General features: G+C 45.2%; 1 long non-coding RNA gene across 3 annotated transcripts in view; it reads left to right on the top strand.

The window, feature by feature from the left end:
- Positions 1-18,359, top strand: part of LOC115029577 (uncharacterized) — a 114,343-nt gene that overhangs the window by 12,768 nt on the left and 83,216 nt on the right. The window contains exon 3 of one of the 3 annotated variants that reach the window (XR_003835147.2): positions 8,497-9,715. The exons of 1 other annotated variant lie outside the window; for it this stretch is intronic. This is a non-coding gene — a long non-coding RNA (uncharacterized LOC115029577). Of the gene's footprint in view, positions 1-2,254; positions 9,716-18,359 lie in introns of those variants that run through there. One more of the 3 variants, XR_003835146.2, reaches the window with a different exon arrangement.

The following is an 18,359-nucleotide window of genomic DNA, read 5'->3' as shown; positions in this document are numbered from 1 at the left end:
TGACTCGGTTTAGGCTCCCCACCTAAGCATCAGAAACGAGACTAAAGCTTAGTCTTCCATTTCCTTGCTTAGCATCCCCTATATCTCTTATTTCCTGCGGAGTCTGCTTTGAGGCATTTCCAGTGCACAGTCCCCATAAGAAATGTCTTCTTGACATTCAAGCAACTAAATTCTGATGTTAGAACCCACGGTAGATTTATCTTCCCTTGGCTCTGTGGATAGTGGTATTAGAATATAGTTCATGATCAACCAGAGACTATTCTACAAACACCATCTCCGTGTAATGAGTGTATGGATGAAGGATAGGGTATTTTATCAGGAGAGAAGACTTTTGCCTTTAAAATAGTTTCTGGGATGTGAAGAGTAAAAATGGGCTGTGCACAGCAGCTAACCGTGCAGTGCTTGCAAATCACTGACCTGTGACTTGCAGAATCCTATTTTAGAAAGATTTGTACTGTTAGACTGAAGTTCCTTATTTGGAACTCACAGCATCCCTGAGCAGTAAGAATCCATCTCTTGACAAGATATGTAGGTTCATCCATTTAGATGCAGAATGGATGCAGGGTCAGGAACCCCAGAGAAGGTCTCAAACTGTAGCTGACCCATGAGTAAAGCACTTTTCCAAAGGGGGAGGGTGTTCAATGTTCTCAAATGACAAATTTGCGATGGCATTAATTAGTGTGCCGAAACTTCTAATAGCCACTAACTAGATCTTCTTGTTTTTTCTGTGAGTGCTGTGGTAACCTAGTGTGTGTATACAGAAGTGGGACAGGCTGCGGTATCATAGGACAACCTTGGGCTCCAGGGTGTAAATGGGGGGCTAGGTACCTTCCAGCCTCCAAGAGATACAGGTTGCCCTTTCGCTGGAGTTTGTAGTCAGTCTACATTTTAGAATACAGAACTGGCGAGATGGGACAAAGGTCGTGAGGATCTGAAGTGAGAGCATCTCAGCACATCATGTTATATGAAAGTGTCCTTCATGATGCTGCCCACTGGTGCACAAAACGTAATATTTTACAAAATATTTGCACAACCACTGTGTCTTTTGGTATGTTGGGCATTCAGATAAGGGCCTTTCATGAAGTACTATGAAAAACTGCAAGGGGGTACCTGCAAATATTGGGAAGACAAGGCGAAAGGACCCACCCCTGTCCCCCATGAGGAGGAGAGAGAAACCTCCATGGAGTAGAGGCCACTCTGACGATGATGAGTCCGTAGGTGGATAAATCACTCACTGGAAGCACAAACCTAAGAGGATAGAGGCTGTGGAGGAATCAGGTCTTGTGGGTAATAAACGTAGTATTAAGTCGTGATGTCCAGGCTGTGAGCTAACTGGTTTCGAATACAGTGCAAAAAAAATTGGACCCTCGGCCATTCGATACTTATTTTCCAGGAGAGGAAGTAGGCTCTAGAAGTCAGGACCTTTGCTAAAGTCATGCTTGTATGTAAGGTAACCCCAGGGCAGACGGGAGCTCGGCATCAAAGCTGTTTTTTGCTACCCTGTGCTGCCTCCAGCAGGCCTGAGCCACCGCCTTCCTTGCGTGGGAGAGGCCTCTGAGCTGTTTTTCCTGAGCCAGTGGGGCTGGCTCTGGCAGAGAGTGGAAGTGGGTGGGGTGGGGGCTGTGAAGCAGAGGAGGGGCCTAACAACAAGGGCTACATTCAAGGCCTGCACTGGAGCCGATGGAGGAGAATGGAAAGCTACAGTCTCTTGGAGCCGTCCAGCCTTGGCAAGGCAGCAGGGGCCTTATAAGGAAATGTTGTTCCTTCTCAGCCAGTGGGACTGGGATAGAGCCCTAGGCTTTCAGGACAGAGCTGCCCTTGTGGCGGGAGGCTGGGGGTGCCACCCTCTGAAGCTCTCAATGGGCCACTTCTGCAGGCTCAGCATTCCCTCTCAGCCTGGGGAGCTGCAGCCCCTATTCCCCATACACACCCACTCCTTAGTGCCCAGCGCTGATTGGAGGAAAGGGGAAAAAAAACAAACAAACAAAACAAAGACTTGGCAAGGTTCCTGGCCTCCTTGCTTTTTGACGCTGAATTACCCAGAAAACGGATTGAAATCGAACTCTGTCTTTTCCCTGATGGATGCACAAGTAAAGGGATCCCTCGTTGACCTGCCGGCCTCTCCAGCACCCTGTCTCTCTGTGAACACAAGAATTAGCACCTGGCTTAGTCTGGTGCAGAAGGGCAGGAGGCTGAGATGCGGCAGAATGGAGCCTTATGCCCCGCGTGAATCTACCTTTTCCATCTCCCACAGGAAAGCAGGAGGCTTTGGAACCCACAGGAGAAGGTGATTTTCCTCAGCTGCTTCACCTGGGCCAGGCAGGCCGGAGGGCCTTCGAGAGTCAGAAGTGTATAGAGGAAAAACACAGACTACCCAGACACAGAACTGACTCTCGTTGGGAAACGACAGTAAGCATTACTCAGCCCCTGGAAAGAGGCCTTTTCTGCAGCCAGGCACGGGAAGCCCAAGAAGACCTCATTCAACTTGATATTGAACTTGCCAGGGGTGTTGAAGCAGAAAAGATGTTTAATGTGGCCTTTTGCTTTGATCGTTCATACAGGCAGAGACCCATGAAATCCTGGAGCTAAGAGACTTTGAAATATCCCACTCTCTTCCTAATGCTCCAATTCCCTTCCCAGCCTCCTCATTAGGACACCACAGCCAACAGCCAGCATGTGCGTCTGTGACCATGCTCTCTGGCCTTCAAGAAGACTTCCAGTATCTAAAGATCACCCCTCTTCCCCTCACCCAGAGTGCCAGTCATTGTGTCCAGAGCAAAGCTATGAGAAGCATACGGGAGACACACGGATAAGACTTCAAACCCTAGTGAAAACACAGGGTTTTGAAGTGGAAAAGTCCTCTTGACCACACTAAAGTCTTAGTCAGGGTTTCTGTTGCTGTTTTAAAACACCATTGACCAAAGTCAATTTGGGGAGAAAGGATTTACTTTTTCTTATACTTCAAGGTCAGAGTTTTTCACTCAGGGAAGTCAGGGCAAGAACTTGAGGCAAGAACCTAGAGACAGGAGCTGAAGGCCTTGGAGGAGTGCTGCTTGCTTCCCATAGTTTGTGCAACCTACATTCTTATAGACTTGGGACCACCAGCCTCAGGGTTACCACCACAATGAGCTGGGCCCTTCCCACATTCATCATCAACCAAGAAAATGTCCCATAAGCTTGCCCACAGGATAATCTGATAGAAGCATTTTCTCGATTGAGGTTCCCTCCATCTTCCCAAATTACTCTGGCTTGTGTCACGTTGATGTAAAAATTGCTGGCACACCAGATGGTCAGGAGAATCTGTGAGTATAGGTGCTATAGACAAGATTATGTTTGGGGTGAAACAAAAGGTAAGATTTAAAAAGTGTCCTTTTGAGAGAGTGGAAAGAGTGAATGTAGTTTCTAGAGGAAGAAACCAACTTGGGCAAGACTCAGTTGAAGGGAATTTGGGGCTCTGATGGTGCCTATGGGGAGATAGGCAGGTTAGATATAAGAGGGAAGGAAGGGCTCACAGTTGGAAAATAGGCAAGCAGGATATCTTAGGAGGCCTGAATGGCAGCAAAGAGACTCTGGAGATAACTAGGAGCCCCAGGAAGCTCTTGAGCACACAGAAGGTGTGACTGTAGTTCACTCTAGGTATCATGCAGAAACTCAAGATAGCATCAGGGACACAGGAAGAACTGGGGCGTGGGGTGTGGACTTCTCTGTGTCTCAACAGTCAGGGCAGGCTCTGGGCTGGGAGACCTTCCTCTCTAGTTTTCTACCGAGAACCCAGGACTTCAAGCAAAGCTGGGTCTTTGAGGTATGTCTGAAGAGCTGGTTATACTTCTCTCAGGAGATGATGGGAACAATTTTGATTCATTTCTCTTTTTAATATGAGGCTCTTTATACACAATTCACACAGTTCAGAGGGGGTACTGGAAACCCAGGCTGCTGTTCTGTATATTCACAGGCATCCCCCCACCCCCCATATTTGAAACGGAAAGATACTATGATGCAGCCTCCTCTCAGAGAGCCTGTCTTTGGTAAAGTGTTTGCCACTTGTCTATCCACATGTTTATCCACATGTCTACATGTGCCTCACTTCCTCTGATAGCAATGTTGCAGCCTACATTCCCACTCTGCTTGCACTGTGCTCTTCCCTCCCTCCCTACGGTATTTCCTGCCTCCCTGTGATGATACCACTACACCTAGAAGACATGGGGCTGCTGCAGAGTGGTTCAGCCGTGTTGGAAAGGGAACAGGGATAACTTGCTCTGGAAGAAAGCAACAAAGTGTTCCAGATCTGTCTCACAGCCCAGCACTTCCAGCTCAACAGTGGGATTGTGGTCTTGAGTTTGGTCTCCACGTGTGGACAAAAGGATGCTCCGAACCTTGGTAGCAAGCATTGATTGCCATCAGATTTTTTCCTCTGATGTTGAAGATTAACACCTCTGCACTAGAAGCTATGGTTATGTTCACTATGGATTTGTAGGTGACAATGAATCTAATTCTCTTTAAAGGCATTACGTGATTGTTTTATGGTGTAGTGATGACATAATTGTAAAGAGAGAATCTCTATTGGTCATCATTAACATGATGATTGAGGTCTCATAGATAAAGCAGTTTCTGGGGGGGGTATTCCTTTTCTTAATTTTTTGTACCCCCCATCTATGTTGTCAACTGGCTAGTCTCAGCCTCTCACCCAAGGGAAAGTCTTTGACAGCTCTCCTCTGAACATTTTCATTTGGGTTGATTTCATGTAACTCATTAATTCATTATTCACGTACTTATCCAACTTAGTAATGGATAGTTTAAACCCTCAAAAAGTAGAAGGCCAATTCAGTGCATTCTCTTTCCTCTTTCCCCTTTTGTTTCCTTCCCAAAGACGTTTGCATTTCCATTGTCTAGTTGTCTAGTTGTCTGGGATGTTTTCCTTCCTTATCTATCTTACACAGGGAGAAGCAGAGCTATTCACACAGACTTCTCTGGGGGCACAAGTTCTTACTGCCTTTTCTCCTTGGAGTGTAAAAGCCCTGCTTCTAAATGCCAGAAGGTGTCATCAAGTGCAGGCAAACCCAGAGGGACCCCTGACCTCTAGCCTGACCCCACTTGAAGATTACTTGAGGGTACTGAGCTCACTGTTGGCTTTGACACTAAATACTGCTTCATGCAGTCTCTTAGAGGAATCTAAGCTCTCAGATTTTTTTGTGCCAATTCTACAAGATCTTGGTGGGGCATACAGTTGTGTATCATGAGGAAGTCATAGCATTCTCTTTTTCAGGTTATAATTCTTTAGCTTTCTGTGGCAAGACTGAAGTGGATATTATTTGCTCTAGTCCAACCTTTACAGATTTGGGGTATTTCGACCATGGTTGCACTACTGATGCTGGCCCTACCTTTCCCAACTGATGCCTTGGTTTCCCACCACACTGGAGCCTTTCTTGCTCATTGATGGTGCTGGAGAGCTGTCCTGTCCACTAATGATGCTGGGGCATTCTGTTGCTCATCAATAGAATCAGGAGCTATACTTTCTCCTAGAGCATCACAATTCATCATTTCTAGAGGCTCTCCTCTGTGCATGCTGGCTTCTGGGAAAGGCATCTAAGGCCCATTTGGTAAAGCAGTCTCTTCCAAACAGAAAAGGTACCTTCCATTTGTGAGCATCATGACCTTCAGTACTGGGTCATTGGACAATCCTCCAAGACCAGCAGCCTGGAACTTCAAAGTTTAACCACTTCTTGCCCATAGTCCTGTGGGCTTCACGTACAGAGATAGCAATAAGTCAGTATAAACTGAACTCTAACTATCTTGATAGTGGCAGATCTATGAAAGCCTGCATGGTGGGGAAAATATATGCAGATGCCCTGCTGGAGAAGAACTCAGGTTTGAACCTACTGAAATGCTAAGCAAAGTATGTAAAAGATAAAAATTAAGAAAAAAAAGTTACCCATGTGTCTTTTGTCTTTAGTGGTATTTTTATTTTCTACCATCTCGTGCACACACGATATATATTTTATATGGTTGCCATCATCATGCAAATGCTATTTAGCATTTTGTGTTTCCACTTAATATCATATACTCTTGCCATATTGCTCCAATCTTCATTTTATGGCTCTAGAAATGCCATTGTGATGATTCAGAGCAAGCCTTTTTCTGTCTTACCTATGGCTGGGATTTTTATGTCCCCAGCTGCTTAGCATTATGGAGCGTTCTAAAAAGAACATCTTAGGATATATAGTTTTGTGCTTTTATTGATTTTTCTCCTTAAGAATTCTTGGATTCAAGGAAGAAATGGACTTGGTCAAAGTCTGGGCTGCTTCGAGGGCCGGAGCATTTCCTCTGGTCTAATGACAGTGGTGTCAGGAAGAGCTGTAAACCCTCATCCTGATCTTCTTGGCTCGGAGCACTCTGAGCCAGTGACTAGCATGTCACCTGGCAACTGAGCAGAAGAGCAGACATTTGCTAGGTCCTCAGGAAAGCTGTTCCTGCACAAGTTCTCTGCTGGTGACACGAGGAACGCGGGGATGTGCATACTCCGGAAGTCTATCTGGTTTGCATAGGTTATTTTAATTGTGACTGACACTTAAGAGTGGCTAAACCAAAATTGCTTGACAACGAGAGCAAGGTAGTGCCGGAATTGTGCTGTGGCTTTAAGGGTGAGGGCTGCCTGGAGTAGAAGGATATAAAGTCAGTGTTCTCTTAGTGAGGGAACACTGTGGCCCTCATCAGTGACACCACACATGGGCACAAATTCTGGGACAGATGTATAGTATATATAGCACAGATGTCATCAGAAGCCCTTGTAGATGTGATTAAACTTGACCAAACTCTACTGCCAAGCCTTATGAGAGCTTTGAATCTGCAACACACTAGCCACAAATACCCACAGGACATGTCACCATGACACATTTGCATGACACATCATGCATCCATTTGAGGACAAGGCCCAGTGTCTTCCTCTGCCATCATAAAAGTCCAATTGCTCCCAGACCTTTAGGAGTTTGGTAACTACTGAAACATTGAGATCACAAGAAGGATTCTCACAGACTGGACAGTATTTGCTATTGTTTTTCTCTCGCTCATCTTTCCAGCTCATTTGCCTGAACAAGAGGCAATTGACTTCTGTCTTCCTCACACTGGCACCCCATAGTGAGGCCCCTTCTGTGCCCATAAGGTTGTTATGTGAAAGAAAGGTAGAAAGGTGATTTATTTTCCAGATTTAATAACCTTGCCCTTGTAGGTATATGGTAGGTGGGCAGGTTTTTTGGTTCTTTGCTTTTAGATAAAACAATATAAGGTGCTAAGGGGACATTTACATCCAGAGTTGCCAGGTAGCCTTCACATGTGCAGATGCTCAATATGAATACTTATGTAGCATTAAAACCTATCTGTTGAAACTCAGTCTCCAATATGAGGGCATTAGGAGCTGGTGACTTTGGGAGGCCCCATGGTTTGTTCATGGTGTAGAGGCACTTATGGATGGGATTAGCGTCCTTGTGAAAAGGGCCCACGGAACTTTCTCTCCTTTCTCCACTCATGGATGCAGCGAAAGCTGGCAATGTCTTCCTGGAGAAAACCCACTTTGAGTAACCCTCACCAGAGACTCACTATTCTGGCTTTCTCTCCTTGAACTTCCAGTCTCCAGACCTGTGAGAAAGAGTCCGATGCTACCCTTAAGCCACAAGGCTGGTGTAAGTTTGTTACTACAATGCCATGGGTTAAGGTAACATTCCCTATCTTGGTTTAGAAGCAAAATCACCAAGCCCCGGAGAAGGGGAGAAGCTGTTTCCAGCCACATCGCTGGTTACAGATGGTGTGGCATCAGAAGCCAAACCTGAGCTGCATATCACACTGCCAGCGGCTCTGGGAACCTCATCAAGCATTGTGCGTGGCATGCATTTGATAAATGCCCATGCAGTAGACGTGCTGGAGCACTGTCTGTGCCTGGGTCAAAGAGTGCAGAATGAAGGATTTCTTCTTACCCCAGTACCTTACCCTTAATCAAAATCATATATGCTAGAAAAAAAAATGTATATACACACAGTGTAGTATTCCCCACCACCACAAGGAACATACTGCAACACAAGAGGCACTGAAAGGGTTAAACCCAGAACTTAAGACTCAAAGCCACAGTAGTCTATGATTCTACTCCCATGAAACGTTGATATGAGTAAATCCATGGCAAGAGAAAAAAAATAGGTACTGATAGTCTTAGAAGAGGAAGAGATTGGCTGTGCTACAGACAAGGATGGAAATAGTAACTATCTAGGGACTGGTGGATCTGTAAGGGTGGTGGTTTGAATAGCAATGGACCCCATTGACTAATGTGATTGAATGCTTGGCCCATAGGGAGTGGCATTATTAGGAGGTGTGGCTTGGAGTAGGAGGGGCCTTGTTGAAGGAAGTATGTCACTGTAGAGGCAGGCTTTGAGGTCTTACATGCTTAAGTTAAGCCTAGTGTCAGTCGCCTGCTGCCTGTGGATCAAGATGTTGAACTGTCACTTTCTTCTCTAGAACCACATCTGCCTGCATGCTGCCGTGCTTCTGCCATGATGATAATGGACTGAATCTCTGAATCTGTAAGCCAGCTCCAACTATGTTTTCCTTTACAAGAGTTGCTGTGGTCATGGTGTCTCTTCACAGCAATGGAAAGCCTAAGACAGCAACATAGTGATGTACTGAATGATATTAAACTGTGTATCTTACAAAGATTAACTCTTATGTGGATTTCACCATAACCTAAAGCCCACGAAGAAACCCAGGAACTGAAAGTGAGAAATCAGAGCTGTGCTTTTCCTTTTTCCACAGTGAGCCTCAGACATCCTTTCATGGCTGGAAGCCACTGAGCTCTGATACATACAGTTCCTGATTCCCACTTACAGCTGTATGGGCTCTGGAAGGTTTCTGCCTCTTTCTGGATTTCAGCCACCCCATCTGTGAGAGGAGGACATTATCCAGGCTGTACCCAAAGCTCATTCCAGAAAAATCTTCAGAAGATTCCCAGACCAGAAGCAGAAGATTATACTGGGAGAGAAAATCTTTTGTGGGATTCTGAGGGAACCTTCTCTGTCCAGCACACAGGGCCTGGGACTTTCAATATCCTGTCCCTAGGTCCCAGGGAATAGTCATAGAGAACTGTCTCAGCCCCTGACCAGGGGCCTGGGCTCCCTCCCACCGTGCATCAACAGCAGTGTAAACCCTCTGGTAATCCTGCTCCACACTGAGTCACTCAATCCCTCCCAAATGCCTTCCTGTGGTGACCCAGCAGGGAGATCAGCCCCAGACAGATCACAGAGACTTGATTCAAAGCAGTGGTTTTAGCATTTATGGAACTTTTCATTGGGAAGTGATTTGGGGACTCATCACATATATGGCAGTGTTGAAATGGGAAGAGTTCACCAAGGGCTCATTCTTTCACCGTGACCCACTTCCCAAAAGTGTGATAGCCCAGGCGCTTTGCTAGGTTTTAGGTTTAGACACGTAGATATGTTCATGGAATTTATTTTCCACCAAGAAAGACAACCTTGAACAGGCAGCAGTTAGAAATATAAAGTAAATAGACAGGCAGAGCAGTTAAAAGGCATAGTTGATCTCACAGGGTGGGGTGAATAGTGAGGGGCAGGGTAGAGGGTCGGGGAAGGTGGCACTTAAGCTGAGTTCTCAGGGAAATATTAAATTTCAGTCTGTATTATTCATGTTTTTCTTTAAAATTTATTTTACTTTTATTTATTTATTTTTGTGTGTGTATATCTGTCATTGTTGTTTAAAAATTCCCTGGGAATCCGTTCTGATACCTCTTAAAGGCATCAGCACTTGAAGTCCTTGCTTAGATGATCCAGTGTCCTGTCGTCTACTTCTGGACTCTCCTGTTGGTCTCTGTTCTAGTTCTTCCTGGTTGTCCCTGAGCAGTCAGGCTGTCAAGGGCAAAGGCCTTTCAAAGCTACGTTCTGCTGGCTGAATCGCTATTTTTCCTCTGGCCATGTTCTTTCTGGATTCTCTTCAGAGGAGGGCGAAGCGCACATCTGGCTTCGGTGTCTGCAGGGCTAACTCAGAGTCTGGTCATGCTCTTTCAGGAGGAAATGTGTGCAGGCCTGTGATCTGTGAAGCCAGTGCACACCACATGACTGAGCTCACTTGGCCTGTGCCAGTGGGGCATCACAGTCTACTGGATCAAGTCCTCAGGGAACAGACCTGAAGGACAGAAACACTGCTGAGATGGGATTTCTTATCAAAACCTTTCCCTATCTGCTTCTTATCCAGCCTTCTCTTGTAATAGGAAGCAGATTTGATTCAGAATTTGGTGGGAAGAGTAGGAAGTACTCAGAGGTTAGGGGTCCTCATGCAGCCAATGAAGGAAGAGCCCTCTTCCCTTCTAGACTTGCACTCTTCATTGAAATAGCTTGTGTTGGCATGTACAAGTGTCTTACTGTATCGTTTCCGAATGATCTTCCAGGCAAAAATGAATACTTTCTTATGTGGCTTCATATGCCTGGTCATCTAAGAACATATGAAATCCCTCTCAGAAGGCGATTGTTTGAGCACATGGAAAAGATGAGATCGCATATTGACTCCCGTCTGATTACTTTTCTCACTCTGGGTTAAACCCTGTCATCTCACATGAGGCATGCTTGCCATATTCTTAGGATATGGTTCCCTACAAGGGGAAACAGTACTGGTTATCAACTTATTAACTTAGCTAATAAACACACTACAGATTCCTAAAGAACGCTGGACAGCAAGGGCTTGCAGCTCTAAATACCCCGAGGAAGAAGACTGCCCACTAAGTAGAACTTTGCATAGAAAGGAGTGTAAGCTCTAATGGAGCCCTCTCAATCCTGCAGAAAGATGACCAGGAGGAAGGCGTGGGAAGTCCTACCTATGAGGGACACCCATGTGTGGTATGACTTCATATGAACATGGAAAATACATGCTCCCGGAGGTATTTCACTCTGCTGCTCCCGGAGGTAGTTCACATTGGGGGAACCCTGGTCATGGCTGCCGCTCGCGTTCTGTGCAGCTGGTGAGAAAACAAGTTACCAGGTTCCATCAGATGTGAGTGGGGAGCCCAGATGTGCCCTCTCTCTCCTTATTTCTAATTGGTAAGCAGTGTTTTCCCAAGCCTCAGCTCGGTAAACACCGCTTTGGAGATCCTTGCCGAGGCTGCATAGCACCTGTACTGTAATTGACTTAATATTCTCTAACTCAATTTGCATTATAATTTAGTTTCACCAGTAGAATAATATCTTGGAAATCACCGTTTTGATGTGATAATTATCTTTTTTCTAATATACTCTAAAATATATCTATAATTATTCCAATAAAAATGTTTGCCCATTTACCATCCCAAATACTAGCATCACACAAGGAAAGTGCACGTCTCAGGCAAGATCGTGACTAAGCACAGTGCCCTGGCTCGTCTTTGTTCTGAGTTTGCATTTTGTCCTTTTCCTCCTTCCAATTAGTTCTTTTACCTTTTGTTCCGGAAGGCTCCCAACCTTATTCCTACCTCAGGGTCTTGGTCACACCTCTGCTAGGAATGTCTCCTGTCCAGTGTCGCATGGCCAGTTTCCTGGCCACTGAGATCTGACATCAGATGGATGAAGGAGCTTGGTCTTAGATAAGTTTGTTGTTCCTACCCCTCTCCGTCCCAACTCTTCCAGGAACCCCTCTCTCAGCACCTCTAAGGACTTCACAAGACCCAACAGGTACATTTCTAAGATTCATTTATAATTTCTCTACCCCGAATAAAATGTAAATTTCAAGCTGAATGTGATGACTCACGCCCTGCAACCTGAGCCATATAGTGAGTCGTGTGTGTGTGTGTGTGTGTGTGTGTGTGTGTTTAAAAAAAAAAAAAAAAGACCAAATCCACTACAGCAACCCAAAAGGTTAAAAAAGCAGAATGCTCACCTATGTTGTTTGTGTTACCATCCCCAGCACTCAGCAATGAGTCACCTGACATCATTCAATACCACTCAAAAAATGAACTAAAACCTAAAAAAAATTATAAGACTAAAAAAAAAAAATTGAAAGTAAGTTTATCAGTTATGTTAAGGCTTCATATGCATTGCTTCTATTGTAGACAGAGAGGCAACTTGAACTTGGATCTTTTGAGGCTGGCCTTTGGGCCTGGAAGCTAATAAGCCTTACCCAGTCAGCCACAGGGACAAAATTGGACCAGAGGTTAGTGGACTAGATCTGCCACTAGCAGACAGATCCTGTTCCCATTTAAAGTAAGGAGGTCTGAAGGGAGGTGCAGAGAATCAAAGGCCAACTCCTCCAAGCAGGAAGGCAGCTGCAGAGGCCCTAGGAGCTCACCCCCATGATACCGTCAACCTCGGCAGTCACACTAGTGGGCAGACATGGCTTTAAAATCAGGGGACTTGAAAATCCTGACTGAGCCCTTATTTCACAACTTAAAATGAAGAAGAAATGGATTGGAAATATTCCTATTCATTCATTTATGAATGAATTCATCCAGTTATGAAGATGGTAGACATGATGTTGGTTGCAAAATAGAAAGCAGCCAACAAAATAAACCTCAGATAAGGGGAGAAGCCGCCATTCCCCAATTTCAGCTCTCCAGAAACCTCTGTCGTGGGTGCTGTAATGCACCTCCCTGATCCCCTTCTGGATCAAGGAGCCTTTGTTTGCCACTCATTGCTACTGTAATTTTAGCAAGCCTTTCCCCAGGAATTACCCTTATCCTGGGGGCAGCTCAGATTCGATGGCTAGAGACTATGAGGCTGCAAAGCCTTCCTTCCCAACTCATTCCACAGTGTAAGACCTACTGGGGACCAACAACACTGTTTCTCAATCTCTCATTGGCTGGTCCTTCCTCCCTCACATACTCTAAGCCTCTAATATTAAATCTGCATCGGCAGACTTTCCCAGGGAGCCCCAGGACCATGTAGGTCAAACTCGGATTAGTGGTGTCCTCATTGTTACCATGTTGCTTGAGAACTAATTATTTACCAAGGCCCTTACCACATTAGCACATCGCACTTGAAGTCGAGACAAACCACATCCAAATAAATGATGCTTGGTGCATGTGGAAGGACCCAAAACTGCTCAAAGCAGCAGGGCATGGTGGCTCAGACTTGCAGTCTAAACTTCAGGGGCTTATCCTGGATGAGCAAGGCTGGCAGATCAATAGAGTAAGATCCTGACAGGAACAAAAAAAACCTCAGACAATCTCTACTCGAGAGAGAAAAAAAAGTTACAATCACCCCCTGTCTGTAGAGTACCCAGTGTTTTTCCAAACCATGTTGTGTATGTGTGGTTCCATCCACTTGGCCCACCAGCGTGCTGGTCTTCAGATGGCTAAGGGCAGAGTCCAGATGGCTTATGGTCTTCAAGATGTCTTTCACTCTCGTCAGATTTCTCACATGTCCTTTGATCCTTCCCATGAAAGAGTTAGGCTGTGGTATGGCCTCCCAAAACTCTCCTGTCTGGGAACCACCAGACAGCAATTCTAGTGCCTGGGTATGACCCATAGGTCATGTGAGCTTACTCTCATTGTGTAGCTTGCTTCTTCATTACTGGCTGCCAGAAACAGCCAGGAGACGACACCATGTAGAAATTGAGGACAGTGAATTCCTGGTGTGTGATCTGAAAGCTGGATGGCAGAAGCTAGGAAGGAGGTGATGAGTACGACTTTTCCTCTGCCTCTTATAGCCCCACCAGTGTGCTGTTCTCTTTAGCAAAGCCTCCTACAGCCCCAGCCACAGGCCATACTCTCTGTGGGGGTGTGCAGCATGCTGTTTGCCTTCTTGTGTTTCTTTCTCCTCATTTATTGCCTCTCCCTTTACTTACTCTGCTACCCTTGGGTTACCTCTCTGCCTCTACTCCCCCACCTCCTCCCACCCCCTATCACCCCTGCCATGAGAAGCATTAGTGAAGAGTCTCTAGCAGGTCACAACATTAAAAAAAACACGGCTCTGACAGGCCTTGTCCTTCTCCTATTCCCTCTTCTTTGCTAGAAACTGTTAGATTCCATGCTTAAAGCTAACCTCCAGGGTCTATTCTCTGATATGGCCACTTCCTTCTCCTAAAGTTGATCACCAAGGTCCAACTATTGAAATATTGAAGTCTAGCTGTCAAAAGCCCCCTTTGGCTCACCTAATTAACATGGCCAATTACAATGAACCAACTCATTCTAACACAGGGTTTCTCCCTTTACCTTTATAAAGCACCATTTGGCTATGAGCCAGGTCTGTGTTCTTTCTATGTGGAGACAGTCCTTTGTCCCTCCCTCTTTTGGGACAAATATTCCTTCCCTCTCTCCAACATTCCTCTCTCCTTCTCTCTTAATCTCTGTCTCCTGTCTCTGTCTCTTATTCCCTGTCCCTTTGTCTCTCTGGAGCAAGTAAATCTCCTCTGTGTTCAGAAATTGGTCTTGGTGTATCTTGTGATACCCCAAAGGATGCTGGTCCTTTCTATTAGTACTTATTCTTTTCTTAACCCTTTCCCTTTAGTTAACCCAGGTAAAAATACATTCATTACCTTCTTTGATTCCCATTAAACATTTTATGGAGAGGGGCAATAATTGTTGCCCAAAGCTTCCCTGGAATTGGTATATGTAGACCGTTATTTGCTCCAAACTAGATACTCTTTCTTATACTTGGATACAGCTTTCCACAGAGAACTTCAACAACTAATAGCTGTTTCTTTCTCTGCCATAGCAGTGGGTGAGTTGGGGTGGGGGTGAGGGAGTCACACAGTAATCCCTAGGAAGGAAACTGACAATGCTTCTGAAAGGAGGAAGGGGGATTGGGACAGGGAGTGTCCATTGACTCTGTCCCCTGCAGCTCGAACCTTCCTTCCTTTACTTTCCACATGTTCACAGTCAAATGCTTAAAAGTTTAGACCCCATGGATAATGCCATCAAACATAGTAGTTGCCAAGGTCTGCCATAATAAACAGCCACAACTGGGTGGCTTAAAACATCAGACATACTGGAGGCTGGAGGTCCTCCATCAAGGTGCCCCCATGGGCCTTTGGGGGAAAACCCATCTCTCTTCTCTTCTGACTTTCAGTGGTGCCAGGGACTATACACTGGCTATATCTTAGCTTAGTCTCCACATGCTGACTGCTCTATGTTGAGTTCCTCAAGGGTACTAGTAATGGCATGTAGGGTTTTCTGCCTTAATCTAGGCTATTCTTCCCATGCCAAGAGGCTGAATTTTAATTACCTACCGAAAGCCTTTTCCCCAAAAGGCAATAATAAATTTCAATGGTCAGAGTTTGTTAGTCTTAGGTGGCTCTTATTCAACTCCCCAGACTATGTTACAGGTGATATGCCCAGACATGTTTGCATGTCCTCAAGCATGTGCTAAGCACTTCTGGGTGTTTCTTCACATTGCACCATGGTCTTATGTTGTAGAGGGACAATGTCCTGAGTTCCACAGCCTGCTGAAGCCAAACTTTCTTCTTATTCAGCAGCCTCTGACTGAGATTTACTATGTATCAGCCTCCCAGCCCAAGATGGGAAGAGGGACTCTCTCATGGTGACACCCCCTTTGTGGGACTTCCTTGAAGGCAACATGACATTCTTGTTGCTATACCACTAAGGATTCTTAAACTGCCTCTGTGAATCACTCTGATCTAATATTTATATTTTCTAGAACTGTCTTGTGGCAAATTTAAGAGTAAGCTTATAATCACAATCACATGGTGTTTGACCTAGACACACTGTGGCCAATGGGGTTGAAAACAACCATACCCAGCCCTGAGGTATCCATCATCATGCTTGCTTGCATAATCTACGGAGAGTACTGAACCCCTAGGTTCTGTGGAGATTACCTAGGTACTAGAGAGACAAAGCAACCATGTCAGAGGGGCAGTTTCCACATAGAGAGTCCTAACCAATGCCAGCTTCCTTCCTCCCATCTATTCTTAGGCCATTTCTTTTCCATGTCCCTGGGGACTGCCCTTCTTCAGATGATTCCTACACAATTCCTAACCCATTGCTTCCATCAGTAAACACTACCTAAAATTTCTAGAAACTTGAGGCTATTTGGTAAATCCCTCCAACGCCATCGGCCCTCCTGCTTTCTCACAGGCCCAAATCCTTTCTTCTCTGTTCGGCATTGGAAGTGACATCTGACGTTGGAATGGCTGCTAGGCCTTACTCATTGTTTTCTTTGTTTCCTTTGTTGCTTTCGTTATTTTTGCAATGCTAGAGATTGAGCCCAGGATTAATATACGCAAGTTGATCTGCATAGATTGGAGTCCTCATCCATGGCCTTTCTTATATTCTCTGTACTTTAGTGCTTGCTTCTTGATAGTCTTATTGATCATAGGAAAAATAACTAATAATAATTGAAAAATAAGGCATCTTTTATGCCTTATTATTCATCTAAGTGTTTGCCTCTCTTCTCATAGGATCTCTACATAGATAATAATTATACCGATAAAACTTAGCATGCTCGGTGTAATATAATGTTTTATAAAATTTTATATTGATCATCTGTATTTAATTAATATTGTCATCATAACAAAAAGACCCCCGTCCAAACACATTAGAAAATACTTTTCCTTTTTCTGTTTTCTTATCTCTACATACTGACTTAAGGTCTAGAGTTTTCCCACTCTGAACATTTCTTCTAAAGGACTCCTATAGAAAATGATCTTCTGGGCCCAAGGGAGGAAGCTTGAATCTTACTTAGAAGGGGGAATAAAATAGTCCTAAGAGGCAGAGAGAGGAAACTGGGAGGGAGGAGCGAGGAGGAAGGGAATGCGGGGTCTGGATTAGGTGTGGGGAAGGACAGGAGAGGTGGCTAGATGGCCATGGAAATGAATGGAAATCTGCAACTGACAGAGATGAGGAGGTGGGGAAGGGGCATCTCTAGGATGAGACAGAGACATAGGATAAGGAAGGTATCCAAGTATCAATGGGGGTGAACCTTAGCAATGACTTACTACATTGTTATATGGAACCTGAAGAGGCCTCCTCCAGGAGCCCAAGAGCCAGTCAGATGCCCCAGTGGAGTGACAGAGACACCAACTCACTCATAAAACTTTTAACCCCAAATTTACCCTACCTACATGAAACAGAGGCATCAGGGATGGAGCAGAAACAGAGGGAATGGCTAACCAACTCAGCCCAACTTGAGACCCATGGGCAAGCACTAACACTATTAATGATATTCTGTTATGATTCCAGACAGGAGCATGTTGTCCTTTGAGAGACTCCACCCAGAAGTTAACTCAGATAGATACAGACACCCACAGCCAAACAATGGATGGAGCTTGGGGACTCCTATGGAAGACTAAGAGGAAGGATTGTGGGCCCTGAAGGGGAAAGGAACTCCACAGGAAGACAAACAGAGTCAACTAATCTGGACCCTTGTGGCTCTCAGAGACTGAACCACCAACCAAAGAACATAGACAGGCTGGACATAGGCCTCTGTCTTAGGGTTTTACTGCTGTGAACAGGCACCATGTCCAAGGCAATTCTTTTTTTTTTTTTTTTTAAGATATTTTCTTCATTTACATTTCAAATGCTATCCCAAAAGTCCCTTATACCCTCCCCCACCATGCTCCCCTACCCACTCACTCCCACTTCTTGGCTGTGGCGTTCCCCTGTACTGGGGCATATAAAGTTTGCAAGACCAAGGGGCCTCTCTTTCCACTGATGGCCAACTAGGCTATCTTCTGATACATATGCAGTTAAAGACACGAGCTCTGCGGGTACTGATTAGTTCATATTGTTGTTCCACCTATAGAGCTGCAGACCCCTTCAGCTTGGACCAAGGCAATTCTTATAAGGACAACATTTATTTGAGGCTGGGTTACAGACTCAGAGGTTCATGTTGTTGACTGCAACAAACGTCTTTCTCCTGGACTATTTCCATTCTGTTGGCAGCTTTTCTCAGCAGATAGCCCATGGCTCTGACATTTCAAACATTTTGGGTTTTCCAAGGCAACTTCAATGTTACAGTTTCTTGTTTCATTGTCTGGGATCCACATATGCTCTTCTGAGCTCCTCCAAAAGAGCTGGCATCACTTCTCCAGCTCTGCCCTCTGTAGCACTCTAAGCTCAGGTTGATCCACTCCACTGCTGCTGCTGTTCTTGGTGATCATCCCATGGTACTGGCATCTCCAATACACTGGTGTCTTCTGCTGCAACTAGGCTACACCAGTCACCTCTCATAGGCTCTTTTCATAGTGCCAAGCCTCAAATCCTTTGCGTGACCCCTTCAGTCCTAGGCTGCCATCAACTGTAACTGAGGCTGCACCTTCACCGATGGCCTTCCATGGCCTCTCACAGTGCCAAGCCTCAGCTGCTCTTCATGACGCCTTCATGTCTTCAAAACTAGTAGCACTTTTGTAACTCTTACACATTACCATGTACATTTGCATCATGAGGTACA

Source organism: Mus caroli, unplaced genomic scaffold, assembly GCF_978045245.1.
Source record: "Mus caroli unplaced genomic scaffold, Mus_caroli_1 scaffold_17, whole genome shotgun sequence".
NCBI lineage: Eukaryota > Metazoa > Chordata > Mammalia > Rodentia > Muridae > Mus > Mus caroli.
The sequence above is the reverse complement of the archived record's forward strand: the minus strand, read 5'-3'. Positions and strand labels throughout refer to the sequence as shown.